Genomic DNA, 17,211 nt, shown 5'->3' on the forward strand with positions numbered 1-17,211 from the left:
CAAAGAATGAAGCCTTAGAAATGTTATCGAATTGAATAACATTAGGTAATTACAGAGCTGTTATGGAGGGGGTGTCAAATGGTACAATAGTGTAAAGAGAACCGCTGAACCTCAAGACTGGAGAGGAAAACAGCGTAATTTCTTTCGAGAGCTCATATCGACAAAGCAGATTGCGACCTTGATGTTGGATTAAGAAAAATTTTGGATGCAGGAGCCCAATAATTAGTTCTGCTCGACCTTTAAATTCATACATGATCTGAGTTCAGACCTGTGTGAGCCAAGTCGGTTTGCAGTATTAGAAGAGATGAAAAACGCTCTACTGTGTAGAAGGCAATATGGAAAAAGATGAACGAACCAAGGAAAATGTCAGGATTAGTGCGTATAGGAAAAGAACCCGAGTTAATCCAAATACTGAGAGAGAATCATGAAGACATCCGTTAAACTTGAACCTTAAACAATTTAAAGGCATATTGAGCATTAGTCGACAGTGAATATTTCAAAAATGGAAAAAGGTTTTTTAGAGACGTGTAGTGGTTTCATGTAAGTCTGAAGTGCTGAATTCCATGGAAATGAAACAGGGATCGTGGAGCAGATTAAACTGTAATAATTTATAATCGGTTTTAATGACTAATTGGGCAAATAAATCACGTAATGAAGAGTACTATAAAAATAGATAAGGAAGAGTTTCAAGAGAAGAAGGAACAGGCCACCAGAACATCATTAGCGATGTGTGTCCATTTGTAAGTAGCAGTAACATAAATCCTCAAAAGTGTTCAGTAAACACCATAGTCAGATATTGTTGGATGCAATAATGAATTAAAAACACCGTAACGCTATGTCGGCCTGAAACGTTAATGAAAATTACGAAAGATGGCTGTTATTCGAATCTAGTTCCTCTCGAAGAGCGACCTCTCGTCCTTAGCATTTAGGTACCTCATTAATGATTTAAATGCACAGTAGTTTGTCTTAACTATATCAGGAGAGTACTGTTATGGCTAATTCAGCAAAACTATGCTTTTCCGATTAATGAGTTTTGACAGTGAGGCTACGAAGAAATTAGAAATCAGCACACGTGTTAAAACAATTCAGAATATCATATAGCAGCTTTTGCTTTATGTAGACAAAACTGACTGCCACAAGACGGAAAAATAAATCATATATATCGCTTCTAAGAATCTTGACTTCGACGGGAAGCTGAACCCTGGCATTTTTCCCTATTTGCTCACAGTAGGATTCGTCGTTGGCCGACTGAATTGTAGTGAAGCGAAGAAACGAACAACACAATTCTTGCTCACTTAGGTAGAGGATTGCGAACTCTGTGAAACGATGATAGATGCGAAAATGTTCTGACAGAACATTGTTTTAAGTAGTACATGAATCTATTTTCCTCTACCAAGTTATCATTTTTCTGAGTATCGGCAGTTGAAAACAGAACATCACTTTCACTATTGTTTGGTCAAACAGTAAGAAAATGTCAGAGAAAATTGCATGGAGTTAGTTGCTCAAAAAGACGTAGTTCTACTTTTCGCCCAAGCCGTTGACGGAAGAACTAAGTTTCCTGAAAGACAGAACCAGAAATTTTTAATTTGCTTATCTTCATACAACGGCAATCCGAGTTAAATTGCTTTTGGTACATTGATAAGAAGTTGGGAAACGTCTCAGTTATATTTTCAAATTCCTCACGAACGCTTGATCTCCCAAAGTAGCTGTGAGACAGAGGACCATAATGACGTGTATGTCTATTCACTCTACAAATGCCTCAGTTATCGCCTTCCTTGTGTTTAGATTGGAGATTACATAAAGAATTATTGATAAACACTTATCGACGAAAAGCGTACAAGGTAATTCATGTCGATGAAGTATTGACGAGGTACCTACATATTTCTGGCACTTACAGATTAAACTTTCTTCAGACAGGTTATTGCGTAGGTAATTCAGTCCTGAAGCTCATTCTCCTTGTGTTGCATGATAATTTCTTACTGTTCAGTATCAGCTGTTTTGAGAAAGACAGCATAATTTATAACTTTTCAGCTGCAAATGAAGTTAGCGTTTTTTTTTTTTGGAGTATTCTGTTTTTTAGGACTCATATACGCGGCAGTGTAGTTGCTTCCCATGTATAGTTTTTTGGTGATTCTGATTTTTCCATCTGCTTACCGTCGTTATGCTGTGGCGACCTCTTCCTCTATTCTTTGTCATTACTAATAATTTGAAGTTAACATTTTATGCTGATGTATTATTATTGTTACTTTTAATATTTTTGTTATTCCGATTATTTAATCAACTGCTAACATCATTGCGTGAAACACTGTAGATTTTACCTTTTATTTTATGCTGTAGGAATAGAAAAAAAAATAATGGCGACAAAATATTATTTCCTACTTAAACAGATACTCCGCTACTAAAGTATTTTACAGATATGAAAAAATCAGATGCAACGATTGTAAATGAGGTTTGCTGCTATGGGTTTCCGACATGCTTGTTCCAAAGTTTCTAGACTACTTTCAATGTTTTGTTTTTATTTTTAGGGATAGGATACTGTATTATCAGAAGGAACCAGAGTCTGTGAACATGGCAGTTAACATTGTGTGTTTCTACATCATCAGAGAACGCGACGGTCGGGGCTGCTGTGCCGTCATGTCGTCGGCTTCCTCACCGGTTCGCAGGGCCACGGCAGCAATCAATGAGCCGCACCTGCTACTGTTTCAGCGGCGCGGCGGGTGCTACCTGGCCGAGAACGGGCGAGTACCACACACGTGAGCTATTTCCGCGAGAGACCACCCTTTGCCGGCGAGATCGCTTGTGGCACATGCGCACTCGGCACCTACCTGAGCAGTCAGCGGCCGTGGCGACGGCTGTGGCCACCGCAGCAGTGTCGCTCCGCCCGCACACCGCGCTGCGCCGCCATGATGCCGACCGCGGCGACGGCCGCTTGGTGGCTCTGTCGGCGACCAGCTGGCCGACGCGAGCGCCACTCGCGGTTCGCGCGTAGTTGGAACGGGCGACAGTGTTTTGTTCTGCTACTCATATTAACACGATGTTTCGCAGCCAGTGATCTCTGTTCACAACGGAGATCGATTCAAAAATCAGCCGTGTAGTAACGTTTTCAGTTGGTTCATAGGTTAGTAGCGTGTTTGTTTCCCAATTACTATGGGTTTATAATCGATTGTCGTTTTTTATTTGTAGTTCACTGTTGCTACATGAGTTAACAGACTGTCGGTTTGTTATTTGCAGATAATGTGTAGAGCTATGGACGCTACAAAATGGAGTACCAAGCGGAGAAGTCGGAAAATTTCCAACAGTTCAATAGAGTGCTGACAGCAGCAGAGATAGCCGGTAACATTTGCCATTATCCACACTGGCATGGGGATAATGCCATTCGAGACAGCACGTCAAGAAAGCGGCATCCTCGTTTTAAGGAAGAGTTTTTTGACGTTAGTGACAATGCACGTTCAGGAAGACGTTCGAGGTTTGATTAAGATCATTGAAATGCATTAAGCCACTATGATTCAATCTAGAAATGTAATCAGTTGTTATCGTACCACCATAGTGCAACATTTACATTAAATGGGGAAGGTTCAAAAATCGTGTGTATTGGTACGGCATGCTCTAAGCCAAAATCACAAAAATCTGCAGGTGGCCATTTGTGTGTTTCTACTTGCTCATCATCAGTTGGCTCGTGAACAACACTGATCATTCTTATCCTGTGTTGTTACTGGTAATGAGATAAATGAAAGGAATGGTTGAGCTCAGACAAAGCAGTAACCCCCAGAGGTGTAATCATCACTGGTAAACAACAGAGAAGTCTTTCAGATGCAATCCAAGAACAGCAACTAGGAAGAATGCATGAAGCGTTGCTACTCTACAATAACGCCTGCCCGCATTGTCCAAGAGTGACCAAAAAAACACTATACAGGAGTTGGATTGGGAAGTCATTCCTCACCCATCTTATTCACCTGATCATGCGACCTTAGATTTTCTCCTTTTGAGCTCTCAAACATTCGAGGAACTTACTTTCGGGATGAAAGTGCGCTCCGAACATGGTTCGACGAGTTCTTCGCCTCAAAACCATGTGATTTCTATAGTTTGCAAGTTATCCCAGCGTTGGCAGACTGTTGTAAAAAGTGAAGATGACCAAACTCTCTGTTATGAGTACCTGTTGTTTTTATCAAACTAATGGGAAAACGCTACAAGTTACATGAACCTAATAGTTCGTTTAACTTCTACCGTCTGTGTGACTTACTACAATACGAATTGGTTGTTTGTATTGTGACAGCACTTACCTGTTCATTTCAAAGAGAGAATTGCCATTTTGGATACTAATCCATCAACTGACACCATGTGGCTACAGATGAAAAGAAATTACTATATAGCCTGTGCACAGCGTAGCATCACACCATTTATGAAATACCCTAATAATTATTTTTGAAATATGTGACTAAATTACTAAACTATTGCTGCCAAGAAACTGAAAGAGAAAAAAAATCAGAAATATGAAACTAGCGCTGTGTGCAGTACAATTACAGTTCGTTTTGGAAGAGATGAACGTTTTCGAATGTCTCTGACTCGGTTAGTCTCTTAAAAATTCCAGGAACATCAGGTGTACAGAAGACATTGCTATTAATTTTGTCCAAGTAATGCCATATATTTACATAAAGGCGTATTGATAAAAAGAAAAGTTACACACGTTTCGCTTCAGTTTCTGTTTAAAAAAAAAAAACTAAAATTGTATTGTACCACATTCAGGTGCTTAGGAATCATTTATTGTTGCTGTCAGTTTCAACTGTTGTCAAGCAATAATATCACATAAATGATACAAAGATTCAATACTTCCATCCTGTATAAACTTGTAATGTGTTGGAACAATATCACTGTTAGATGTCTGAACCTACTTTATTCTTAACAGTAAATGCATGTTGTGAACACTGCTTCAGTGCTAATTGTTGAGTTCCGCTGTCAGTTCATATATCCAATTTTTGTGTAGACTGGTGTGGGACCTCACGTATGTATCCCACACAGATACTGTGACTAAAAGCTTTCTTTATCATGATGACGGTTTATAACATTCGAGACTGGTAGGAGTAATAAACGTTTCCGTAGCACCTGATGGTGGTGCAATTAGATTTTCGGTACACACCATCTGCTGAAAATACTTAAATAAAACCTAAGTTTACATGAACACAAGGAACGAAAAACGGCTTAGTGATTTCTCGTGTGGGAGAGTAGCAAACATCAGCGAGTTCATGAGCAGGCAGCACAAAATTATTGAAGCACCATGATATCATAGGTTAAAATTGGGCCGGCCGCTGTTGCCGAGCGGTTCTAGGCGCTTCAGTCTGAAACCGCACTGCTGCTACGGTTGCCGTTTCGAATCCTGCCTCGGGCGTGGATGTGTGTGATGTCCTTAGGTTAGTTAGGTTTAAGTAGTTGTAAGTTCTAAGAGACTGATGACCTCAGATGTTAAGTCCCTTAGTGCTCAGAGCCATTTGAACCATATGTTAAAACTGGCACTACTCTTATTTCCAAACAGGGTTAAAACTACTGAAGTGGTTATTGTTATCTGACAAAGATGATGTCTTATGAATCATTATTTAGCTTATGAAATCAAGCGGGAACTGGTGGAAGTAATATACGGAACCAATGATGTTAACCAGCGGAAAATGTGTTACGTGTGATACGTATGTCTATATGCAATTACTCTAAGAACCGCAACAGATCATCCAAAGGTGCCCATATGATAGCTTGGTTGGGTGGGGTGGGGTGGGGGGGGGGGGGGGGTAGACCGGGAAAATGGAGTATTTTCAATATTTTACAAGACGAATGGCGACTTCTAAATAGCCATAAAAAAGTTCCAGTTCAGACGCTGCTAAAAACGAGCTTAAGAGCGACTTCTCAATCATTTTCTTGAAAGAAAAACACCAGACTGCACTATATTTTTTCCTTTTACTGAGAACTATGGGGGCCACTTTCGAGGTGGGCGGTACGTCGAGACACGCCGTTTATAGAAAGCCTACTCACACTGACGTACGTGTGCAGGCTGATAGTTGCTACCATCCAGCTCAACATGAAGGGGTACTTCGTACCTTGGTTCACAGGGCCCATGTTATCTCGAACCCCGAGAGTTTGTCAGCTGAGTTAGTCCACTCGACGTCATCTTTCGCCAGAATGGCTGTAGCGAAAGATGAGACGCGCTTTGGGCTTGCGACCAAATGTGCATCGGATTAATGGTGATAATACCGAGGTGACACCAAAGTCTACGCCATCTTTCTCCTTACGCAGGGAGAATTTCGAACATCATTAGCCTTACTTTGCGGAAACATGATGCGAAGTGTGTCTGTCCAGCACCATCTAAGATCGGGATTCTTTTACATTCGTTAAAGGTGACGTTGGGTTGTGTAAGGCGGGTGTCTTCCGTATTCCTTGGAGTTGTGGCATATCATATATTGGCCAGCTACCAGGACCGTGGAGGACCGGTGTACTGAGTATAAACGGCACGTACGCTTACAACAGCCGAGTAAATCTACAATTGCTGAACATGGTCTTGACACTGGTTGTCCTATGGAGGTCCATCATATGGAATGTAACAACACGCAGATTCTGGCATGCACTTCCAACTACTGGGATAGTGTTATTAAGGAAGCAGTTGAAATTAAAGTGATCTTGCAGATAGAGATGGTAGTTTTTGACAGAGGGACAGAGTTTATGCCATCTCAGCGTTGATTACTAATTTCACTGTCGATACTTTCATCTTTGGTCTGTGATGGCGCTAGCGTTTGCAGTGCGTGCGTGTGTGTGTGATATCTTTTTGGAGTTTCTCTGAAAACCGAGGTATTAAATTCCCGTACGGAGCTCTTACTTGCTGAAGTTTTGTCTTGAAAATGACAGTGTGTGATCCTGTCTAAATGTTAGCGGTTGTAGACAACGTCACCCAGCTGAATTTCCGTACTGTCCGTTATATGAACGTTGTATACGCCAGGAGAAACTCAAGTCTCACTGGTGCATGCTGTTTTTGTCCTCATCGCTGCATTTAGCTAAACTTCGAGTTTTCTCACGTGTGAACTATTAATACGGTGTAGACGAGAACTACGGAAGAACGTCGTGGTGTGGGATCTCTCGCGTCCCATGAGCTACCAGTTAACATCTGTATGATGTTAATGCGCGATCTCGTCTTTGCTACGGTGTTTTCCGAGTGTTTCTTGTGGGACAAGGTTCTATCAGCGGTTAATCCTAAATATTTTCGGAATTTTTGTTGATGAAGGAGTTTATCAATAAAGGCGACATTTAGCTATGCATTGGCCTTTCTATTGTTAAGACGAAAGCAGATAACTTCGGTCTTCGCTGGATCGGTGTCGCCCTCCACTTTTTGAAATATACATACATTGTTCTTAGATCCGCAAAGAGTACCTTTCCACCAGGTTCAAGACTTCTCTGTCGAATGGGCAAAGCCAGATAGTCCTCATAAATGGACTTCCTCGATACCGTTACAAGGAGATAAGATGTGGATAAGTTGAACAGAATTAGTACCAAAACTGAACCCTACGGAAAGCTGCTATTATGTTTTTTTCTGCTCTTTTAATCGACTGCCGAGGACCATTTGGAATCATTTCTCAGCCAACATGTTTTTTAAGGCTAATGCCAAGCCGCGGGCCGACTAGAACCAACGCATTGTACCTCGAAATTTAACTGCATTTTGCGGGCGTGCTTCAAGTTTCAGTCGTGTAAATTGCAAAGATAATTTACACATCTCTAACGGTAAACATTGCGCTCGATAGAAAGAGACCTTTTCAGTCGTCCGAGGGTGTGAGCCTTCGAGGTGCCTACGAGGTGCCAAGCTCGGTTCATTGTGGGGGACACTGACTACCGGATACTCACATTGCGTGTTACCTAAACCAAAGCCTGCAAAAGTGAGGCTGAGTGATGCTGCCGGGTCCTATGTAAGGACTCGTTATCTTATGGGAAACAACATTCTATCGTCGTTGCTCTATTTTCTGTAACGAACATAAAAGCACATTTCTAAAAAGGTAGATTTATTTTATACGTCAGTGATGAGTGGACAGTATAATTCCGTTACATTACCATTATCTGGTTATTTCTAACCTTCTGCTACCTCCCAATAGAGGTATCCCGACTAGGACTGTTGCTGCTTTTAAAAATATCGGGATCCGATATATCGATATTCCAAAAAGAATGCCGATATCAGCCCTCGATATGTCGAGAAAAGGTTTCGATATATCGACGGAAAAGATGCCGACGCTCTAGCTTATAAAAATATCGGCTGCACATTTTAAATATACTGCCTGTTTTAGTGCTATATGTTTATGTATTGATTTATTATTAGATATTATGTATACAACAACCTAGTTGCCTGCTTATCCCCCTTACAGCAAGAATTGAAAGGAAAACGATGCACGTTCAAGCTCGGCGATAAACACTTTGCTAACAATTTTAAGTGCATGTAGCCGTGGTCTAGGGGCGCCGGCACGGTAGCTCAGCGTGTTCGGTCAGAGGGTTAGCTGCCCTCTATAATAATAAAAAACTGAGTGAATGGATCAGTAACGAACTTCAATGGGCGTCAGGTGACGTCCGCCACGAACAATTGAAACGAACAATAACGAACAAAATTAGATTACAAAAAAAAAGAGAAAAAGAAGGGGTAGCGTCTTTGATTCATAATCAAAACGTCTTCGGTCCCGGGTTCGATTCCCGACACTGCCTAAATTTTGATAAATAATCAGCATTGGCGGCCGAAGACTTCCGGCATAAGAATTCAGCTTCATTCTGCCAACGGCCTTGTGAAAGAGGGCGGAGGAGCAGATAGAGGTTCAGGGCACTCTCTTGTCCTAGGGGTAGGAAATTGCCCCTAAAGGCGGAAGAATCAGCAATGATCAACGACATGAGGATGCAGAAGGCAATGGAAACCACTGCATTAAAGACACGTAACGTGTATCCACAGGACATGTGGCCTGTAGTTGAAGAAGTGTCATGATGATCTCTCCATTGGCAAAAGATTCCGGAATAGTCTTCCATTCGGATCTCCGGGAAGGGACTGCCAAGGGGGAATAATCAACGAAAGGATAACGTTCTACGAGTCGGGACATGGAATGTCAGAAGCTTGAACGTGGTAGGGAAACTAGAAAATCTGAAAAGGAAATGCAAAGGCTCAATCTAGATATAGTAGGGGTCAGTGAAGTGAAGTGGAAGGAAGACAAGGATTTCTGGTCAGATGAGTATCGGGTAATATCAACAGCAGCAGAAAATGGTATAACAGGTGTAGGATTCGTTATGAATAGGAAGGTAGGGCAGAGGGTGTGTTACTGTGAACAGTTCAGTGACCGGGTTGTTCTAATCAGAATCGACAGCAGACCAACACCGACAACGATAGTTCAGGTATACATGCCGACGTCGCAAGCTGAAGATGAACAGATAGAGAAAGTGTATGAGGATATTGAAAGGGTAATGCAGTATGTAAAGGAGACGAAAATCTAATAGTCATGGGCGACTGGAATGCAATTGTAGGGGAAGGAGTAGAAGAAAAGGTTACAGGAGAATATGGGCTTGGGACAAGGAATGAAAGAGGAGAAAGTAACAAGTTTCAGGTAGTAATAGCGAATACCCTGTTCAAGAATCACAAGAGGAGGAGGTATACTTGGAAAAGGCCGAGAGAAACAGTAAGATTTCAATTAGATTACATCATGGTCAGACAGAGATTCCGAAATCAGATACTGGATTGTAAGGCGTACCCAGGAGCAGATATAGACTCAGATCACAATATAGTAGTGACGAAGAGTAGGCTGAAGTCCAAGACATTAGTCAGGAAGAATCAATACGCAAAGAAGTGGGATACGGAAGTTCTAAGGAATGACGAGATACGTTTGAAGTTCTCTAACGCTATAGATACAGCAATAAGGAACAGCGCAGTAGGCAGCACAGTTGAAAAGGAATGGACATCTCTAAAAAGGGCCATCACAGAAGTTGGGAAGGAAAACATAGGTACAAAGAAGGTAGCTGCAAAGAAACCATGGGTAACAGAAGAAATACTTCAGTTGATTGATGAAAGGAGGAAGTACAAACATGTTCCGGGAAAATCAGGAATACAGAAATACAAGTCGCTGAGGAATGAAATGAATAGGAAGTGCACGGAAGCTAAGACGAAATGGTTGCAGGAAAAATGTGAAGACATCGAAAAAGATATGATTGACGGAAGGACAGACTCAGCATAGAGGAAAGTAAAAAAAAAAAAAACCTTTGGTGACATTAAAAGCAACGGTAGTAACATTAAGAGTGCAACGAGAATTCCACTGTTAAATGCAGAGGAGAGAGCAGATAGGTGGAAAGAATACATTGAAAGCCTCTATGAGGGTGAAGATTTGTCTGATGTGATACAAGAAGAAACAGGAATCGATTTAGAAGAGATAGGGGATCCAGTATTAGAATCGGAATTTAAAAGAGCTTTGGAGGACTTACGGTGAAATAAGGCAGAAGGGATAGATAACATTCCATCAGAATTTCTAAATTCATTAGGGGAAATGGCAACAAAACGACTATTCACGTTGGTGAGTAGAATATATGAGTCTGGCGACATACCATCTGACTTCCGGAAAAGCATCATCCACACAATTCCGAAGACGGCAAGAGCTGACAAGTGCGAGAATTATCGCACAATCAGGTTAACAGCTCATGCATCGAAGCTGCTTGCAAGAATAATATACAGAAGAATGGAAAAGAAAATTGAGAATGCGCTAGGTGACGATCAGTTTGGCTTTAGGAAAAATAAAGGCACGAGAGAGGCAATTCTGACGTTACGGCTAATAATGGAAGCAAGGCTAAAGAAAAATCTAGACACGTTCATAGGATTTGTCGACCTGGAAAAAGCGTTCGACAATATAAAATGGTGCAAGCTCTTCGAGATTCTGAAAAAAGTAGGGGTAAGCTATGGGGAGAGACGGGTCATATACAATATGTACAACAACCAAGAGGGAATAATAAGAGTGGACGATCAAGAACAAAGTTCTCGTATTAAGAAGGGTGTAAGACAAGGCTGTAGCCTTTCGCCCCTACTCTTCCATCTGTACATCGAGGAAGCAATGACGGAAATAAAAGAAAGGTTCAGGAGTGGAATTAAAATACAAGGTGAAAGGATATCAATGATACGATTCGCTGATGACATTGCTATCCTGAGTGAAAGTGAAGAAGAATTAAATGATCTGCTCAACGGAATGAACAGTCTAATGAGTACACAGTATGGTTTGAGAGTAAATCGGAGAAAGACGAAGGTAATGAGAAGTAGTAGAAATGAGAACAGCGAGAAACTTAACATCAGGATTGATGGTCACGAAGTCAATGAAGTTAAGGAATTCTTCTACCTAGGCAGTAAAATAACCAATGGCGGACGGAGCAAGGAGGACATCAAAACAGACTCGCTATGGCAAAAAAGGTATTTCTGGCCAAGAGAAGTCTACTAATATCAAATACCGGCCTTAATTTGAGGAAGAAATTTCTGAGGATGTACGTCTGGAGTACAGCATTGTATGGTAGTGAAACATGGACTGTGGGAAAACCGGTACAGAAGAGAATCGAAGCATTTGAGATGTGGTGCTATAACGAATGTTGAAAATTAGGTGGACTGATAAGGTAAGGAATGAGGAGGTTCTACGCAGAATCGGAGGGGAAAGGAATATGTGGAAAACACTGATAAGGAGAAGGGACAGGATGATAGGACATATGCTAAGACATGAGGGAATGACTTCCATGGTACTAGAGGGAGCTGTAGAGGGCAAAAACTGTAGAGGAATACAGAGATTGGAATACGTCAAGCAAATAATTGAGGACGTAGGTTGCAAGTGCTACTCTGAGATGAAGAGGTTAGCACAGGAAAGGAATTCGTGGCGGGCCGCATCAAACCAGTCAGTAGACTGATGACCAAAAAAAAAAAAAAGGTGGAACAATAAAATGTGTCCGATGGACCTGTCGGTCGGTTTCGTCACATATCGATATGCCCGAAACACTTCATGTCTTTCTTTAGTTTTTCATTTCTGCAAACGCCAGCAACCTAGTGTTTGTGTCTCCAGCACAATCAGTAGCCTCGACTGCACTCGACGTGTCTGACGTCGACCGCCTCTTAACTTTCCAAACCACGCTTTTCTCCGTTATCGACGAAGATTAGCCCTTATAATTACGAGATCTTTTTTGTTGGTTTTACATGATACTTGTGAAAATTGGATTCAAGTGCAGGATTACAGACTATTAGGCAGTTCCAGGGTTTAAAACCTTGTGTAATTCATATTAGGTAATAGTCTCCATCATTCCGTATTGTGTGGTAACGTGTTATGTCAACGTCTGGCTGTATGCTTTAGCTGACGAAGATCACAGTTTCGGGTCATCACCTTCTCTTGAAAGAAAAACGCAAATCCAAATTTGTAGTGAAAGGTGACTACACTGAGTCACAGCGCCAGTGTGGTAACGAGTTATGTCAACGTCTGGCTGTATGCTTTAGCTGACGAAGATCACAGTTTCGGGTCATCACCTTCTCTTGAAAGAAAAATGCAAATCCAAATTTGTAGTGAAAGGTGGCTACACTGAGTCACAGCGCCAGAGATTGCGCCAAAGAGTATTATTCCGACGCCTCCACTGGCGCAGTTGTTGTTCAGAGAATGTCGAGCGCAGTAGTAGTTTAGAGGTTGCCGTGGGCAGTGCTTGTTGAGAGGATGTCGAGAGCAGTACTAGTTGAGTGCCTGCCGTGTGCAGTTATTGTTCTGTTGGGCAAGAGAGTAGATGCTGTTCAGTTGGTGTAATATATATATGGAAGATGTTGCAATAGTCACAGTGTATTTTTCGTCAATATATATGGAGGAAAGAATTTTTTTTAAATTTCAAATCTCCTTAATAATAATGCCTCTAGGTCACAGGTTCAGTCAACAAAGCGTCTGGCTCGTGTTCATGTACTAGACTTGTAATTCTGGTTTCTATGTGCAATTACAGCTGCATTTTTACTTGTGTTTAGACATGTATTCTTATACCGGTACGCATGGCTGCATCATTTGGAACCATGCTTCATTACGTTACCGTTTGTTACATGTCGTTTCTTGTGTTCTCTTCATATAATCGATGATGTCTCGCAAGGTCGAACAGAGTAACTGGTATTAATAAAAACAATTTTTCCACCGAGACTGGGGTTATTTGAAAAAAATCATGAGCGGTTGCTGTGCCAGGCAGCCGATGACGGAATGGAACCAGAATTACCTACCATGTGGTTCATTCACTATTAAATTGACACGATTTAAAGCACTATTAAACACACATACGAAACAACAGAAGTCAGGTTCCCGCCGTTAATTTATCCTAGTACAACCTGTACGTGGGAGAGGAACATGCTGTTATTATAATTACTCGACATTGTCAGTAAGAGAGAGATATCTATATCTACGTATAATGACTTCCAAATAGAAGTTTTATTACCCAAATAGCTTTTGATACGTATTCTGATTACTAGTTTCTGCAAAATTATTAAATTTTTGTGTACGAACTGATCTCTCGATTATGTCCGGTGAATGGTGAACGGGAATCATTTCCGGCGATCTGGGTGGCCAAGCCATTGGCTCGAATTGTCCAGAATTTTCTTCAAACCAGACGTGAACAACTACGACCCAATCACATGGCGTTTTGTCATCGGAACATCAAGTCCATGAATGGCTACAAACCGTCTCCAACCAGCCGGACACAACCTTTTACAGTCAACGATCGCTTCAGATGGACTAGAGGGCCCAGTCTACTCAGTGTAAACACAGCTCACATCATTACGGTGCCACCACCAGCTTGCACAGTGCCTTGTTGGTAACTTGAGTCCATGACTTCGTGGGGTCTGCACCACAGTCGAACCCTACCATCAGCTCTTACCAGTTGAAATCGGGACTCGTCTGATCAGTCCGCGGATCCAACCGATATGGCACGAGCGAAAGAGAGGCGCTGCAGAAGACGACATGCTGTTAGCAAAGGCACTCGCTCGGTCTTCTGCTGCCATAGCTCATTAACGCAAAATTCCTCTGCTCTGTTCTAACGGATACGTTCGTCGTGGGTCCCATATTTATTTCTGCCCTTATTTCGCGCAGTGTCGATTGTCTGTTAGCACTGACAACTCTACGTAAACGTCGCTGCCCCAGGTCGTTAAGTGAATGCCGCCGGACACTGCGTGGCCTGAAATTTTGTATTTCGGCATACTTCTGACACTGTGGATCTCAGAATACTGAAACCCCTGACGATTTCCGAAATGGAATGTCCCATGCGTCTAATTACCATTCCGCGTTCGAAGGCTGTTAATTCTCATCGTGCGGTTATAATAGCCATGGGAAGTTTTCGCATGAACCATTTGACTAAAAATGACAGCTCCGCCAATGCACTGTCCTTTTATACCTTATATAGTCAACACTATCACTATGTGTATACATGAAAATCGCTATCCGATGACTTATGTCACCTCGGTGTAAACACCGAAAGAAAACTGACTGAACAACCTGAAAACGCGCTGAGGTAAGAATATGAGCACTTACACGATGCAAAATGAAGAGTGGAGCGTACTCACATCTGTTTCACTCGTTCCCCAGGCCCCAAGCGCCGTTTCAAAGCGATTTCCGCACCCTATATGCCTGTAGTTTTGGAGGGGGAAAGTTGCATCTAAGAAGCTTACTGTTCCCTGACCAACTTCGCGAAAACACCCCCTTTGCTACGTGCACACAGAGCTGTGAAGATAACTTCTCTGTCCACGCATTAATGGTTTAGGACTGGCAAACCTGCGTTAGCACACATTCTACCCTTCACCCAAAAAACAGACTCAAGCCCATTTTAAATTAGATTACTTCATTTCTATAGATTCCCAGGAAATGACACGGTAAGTAGAGATGTTGGCACATTTATTCACTCTGTCATGGATTCAAATCGATTTACACAGGTTGGTAAGGATATGAGTAATGCTGAATTTTTTTTGAATCAGTGAAATGAAAGGGTTCTAATGTATCCTTTCAAGCTGAAAGCGATGGACACTATCTGAAAAACAGATTATAATTGAATATCAGTACTAATAAAATTAAGTCACGTGCTGGGGGATAAGATTAGAAAATGACATACCCTAAGTAATGCAAATAATTAACAATGCCAGAAGTGAAGTCAAAGTAAAATAAAAACTTGCAATCCAAAGTAAAACTTTTCGAAGAATGGAGAACTATGCTGACATCGGATATAAATTTATGTGTTAGGAAGTCTTTATTGAATATACTTTGTTAGTAGTATAATCTTATTTGGAAGTGGAACATTAATGATAAATAGTTCAGACAAAAAGATGACAGAAGCTTTAGAAATCTAGTAACACAGAAGAATGCTGAAGGTTAAATCTACGTCAACATCTGCATCACAGTCCGCAAGGTACGTTACGGTGTGGGTCCGAGGTACCACTAACTGATCCTCCATCCCTGTTCATGGATCATGGTATGAATGGTATGAATGATTGTTCTTAAGCGTCTGTATCAGCTCTAATTTCTCGAATTTTCTCGTCGTGGTCATTTCACCAGATGTATTTGGGAGGAAGTACTATGTTGTCCGACTCTTCCGAGAAAGTGCTCTCTCGAAATTTCTATAATAAACCTCCCCGTGATGCACAATTCATCTCTTGTAACATCTGCCAACGGGGTCTGTTGAGCATCTCTGTAACGCTCTCACGCCGACTCTACGATTCCGAGACGAAACGCGCCCCTCTTCGTTGAATCTTCTCTACACCTTCTATCAGTTCTACCTGGTAAGGACCCCAGACAGATAAACAATGCCCAGGAATTGGTCGAACAAGCACTTTTTATGGCTCTTCTGTCGTGGACGGGTTACATTTCCTTAAGATTATTCCTTTGAATCTGCGTATGTCATCTGCCTTTCCTACTATTTGCTTCATGTTGTCATTAGACTTAAGACCGCTCTGAATAGTTACTCCTATGTATTTTACGGTAGCTACTGTTACCAGCCTGCTCTGTTCATCAGTCCTCTGCAGGTCATCCTGCAAATTTTTACTGTCTTCTGGCGTTGCTGCTTCTTATAGACAACCCCGAAACATGCTTAAATCGGACATCTGGTGAAGAGGTATTGAATCGAATTGAGGAGCAAAGAAGTGATAGGTGGATGGGAAACATGGTTCAAATGGCATGAGCATTATCGGACTTAACTGCCCAGGTCATCAGTCCCCTAGAACTTAGAACTACTTAAAACTAACTAACCTAAGGACATCACACATCCATGCCCGACGCAGGATTGGAACCTACGACCGTAGCGGTCCCGCGGTTCCAGACTGTAGCGCCTAGAACCGCTCGGGCCGGCGGATGGGAAACATTCTGAGTCATCAAGGAATAGTTAATTTCGTTAGCGTAGGAAATCTAAGGATAAAAATTTAAGGAGAAGACTAATAGTTGACTGCAGTAAACAGGGCCAAATGGAAATATTCTGTAGTAGTTACGACGAGATTAAGAGGCTCGCACAGGATATATTAGCGTGGAGAGCTGGTTTAATCCAGTCTTCGGATTGGACACTACAACAAACAACAGCTACCTAAGAATTTTGACGCTATATGTACGTTTCCCTATTTGACGCAAAGATTGTGATGTGGTGAATTTTTATGTACACTACTGGAAAAATTAGTCCAAATGGCTCTGAGCACTATGGGATTTAACATCTGAGGTAATCAGTCCCCTAGAACTTAGAACTACTTAAACCTAAGTAAGCTAAGGACATCACACACATCCATGCCCAAGGCAGGATTAGAACCTGCGACCGCAGCGGTCGCGTGGTTCCAGACTGAACCGCTCGGCCACTCCTGCCGGAAAAAAATTAGTACACCATTTTAAGGTATACAATTCACTCAAGATTTATTATTGCAACAGTGCTCGTGGAATACATGAAATGGCCGGCCGGAGTGGCCGAGTGGTTCTAGGCGCTACAGTCTGGAGCCGCGCGACCGCTAGGGTAGCAGGTTCGAATTCTGCCTCGGGAATGGATGTGTGTGATGTCCTTTGGTTAGTTAGGCTTAAGTAGTTCTAAGTTCTAGGGGACTGATGACCTCAGAAGTTAAGTCCCATAGTGTTCAGAGCCATTTGAACATGAAATGATTACATTTACTGATCAATAGCACAAGCACTTCCGAGGTACCGGATGTCGACGCATGTTGAAACACCAATATCAGTTCACGGT

General features: G+C 41.9%; 1 protein-coding gene across 1 annotated transcript in view; it reads right to left on the reverse strand.

The window, feature by feature from the left end:
• Positions 1-2,968, reverse strand: part of LOC126267228 (transmembrane protein 229B-like) — a 190,750-nt gene extending 187,782 nt beyond the window's left edge. The window contains exon 1 of the mRNA XM_049972210.1: positions 2,826-2,968. The gene's annotated coding sequence lies outside the window, so the exon portion shown is untranslated. The remainder of the gene's footprint in view (positions 1-2,825) is intronic.
• Positions 2,969-17,211: the final 14,243 nt, after the last annotated feature.

This window comes from Schistocerca gregaria, chromosome 4, assembly GCF_023897955.1.
Source record: "Schistocerca gregaria isolate iqSchGreg1 chromosome 4, iqSchGreg1.2, whole genome shotgun sequence".
NCBI lineage: Eukaryota > Metazoa > Arthropoda > Insecta > Orthoptera > Acrididae > Schistocerca > Schistocerca gregaria.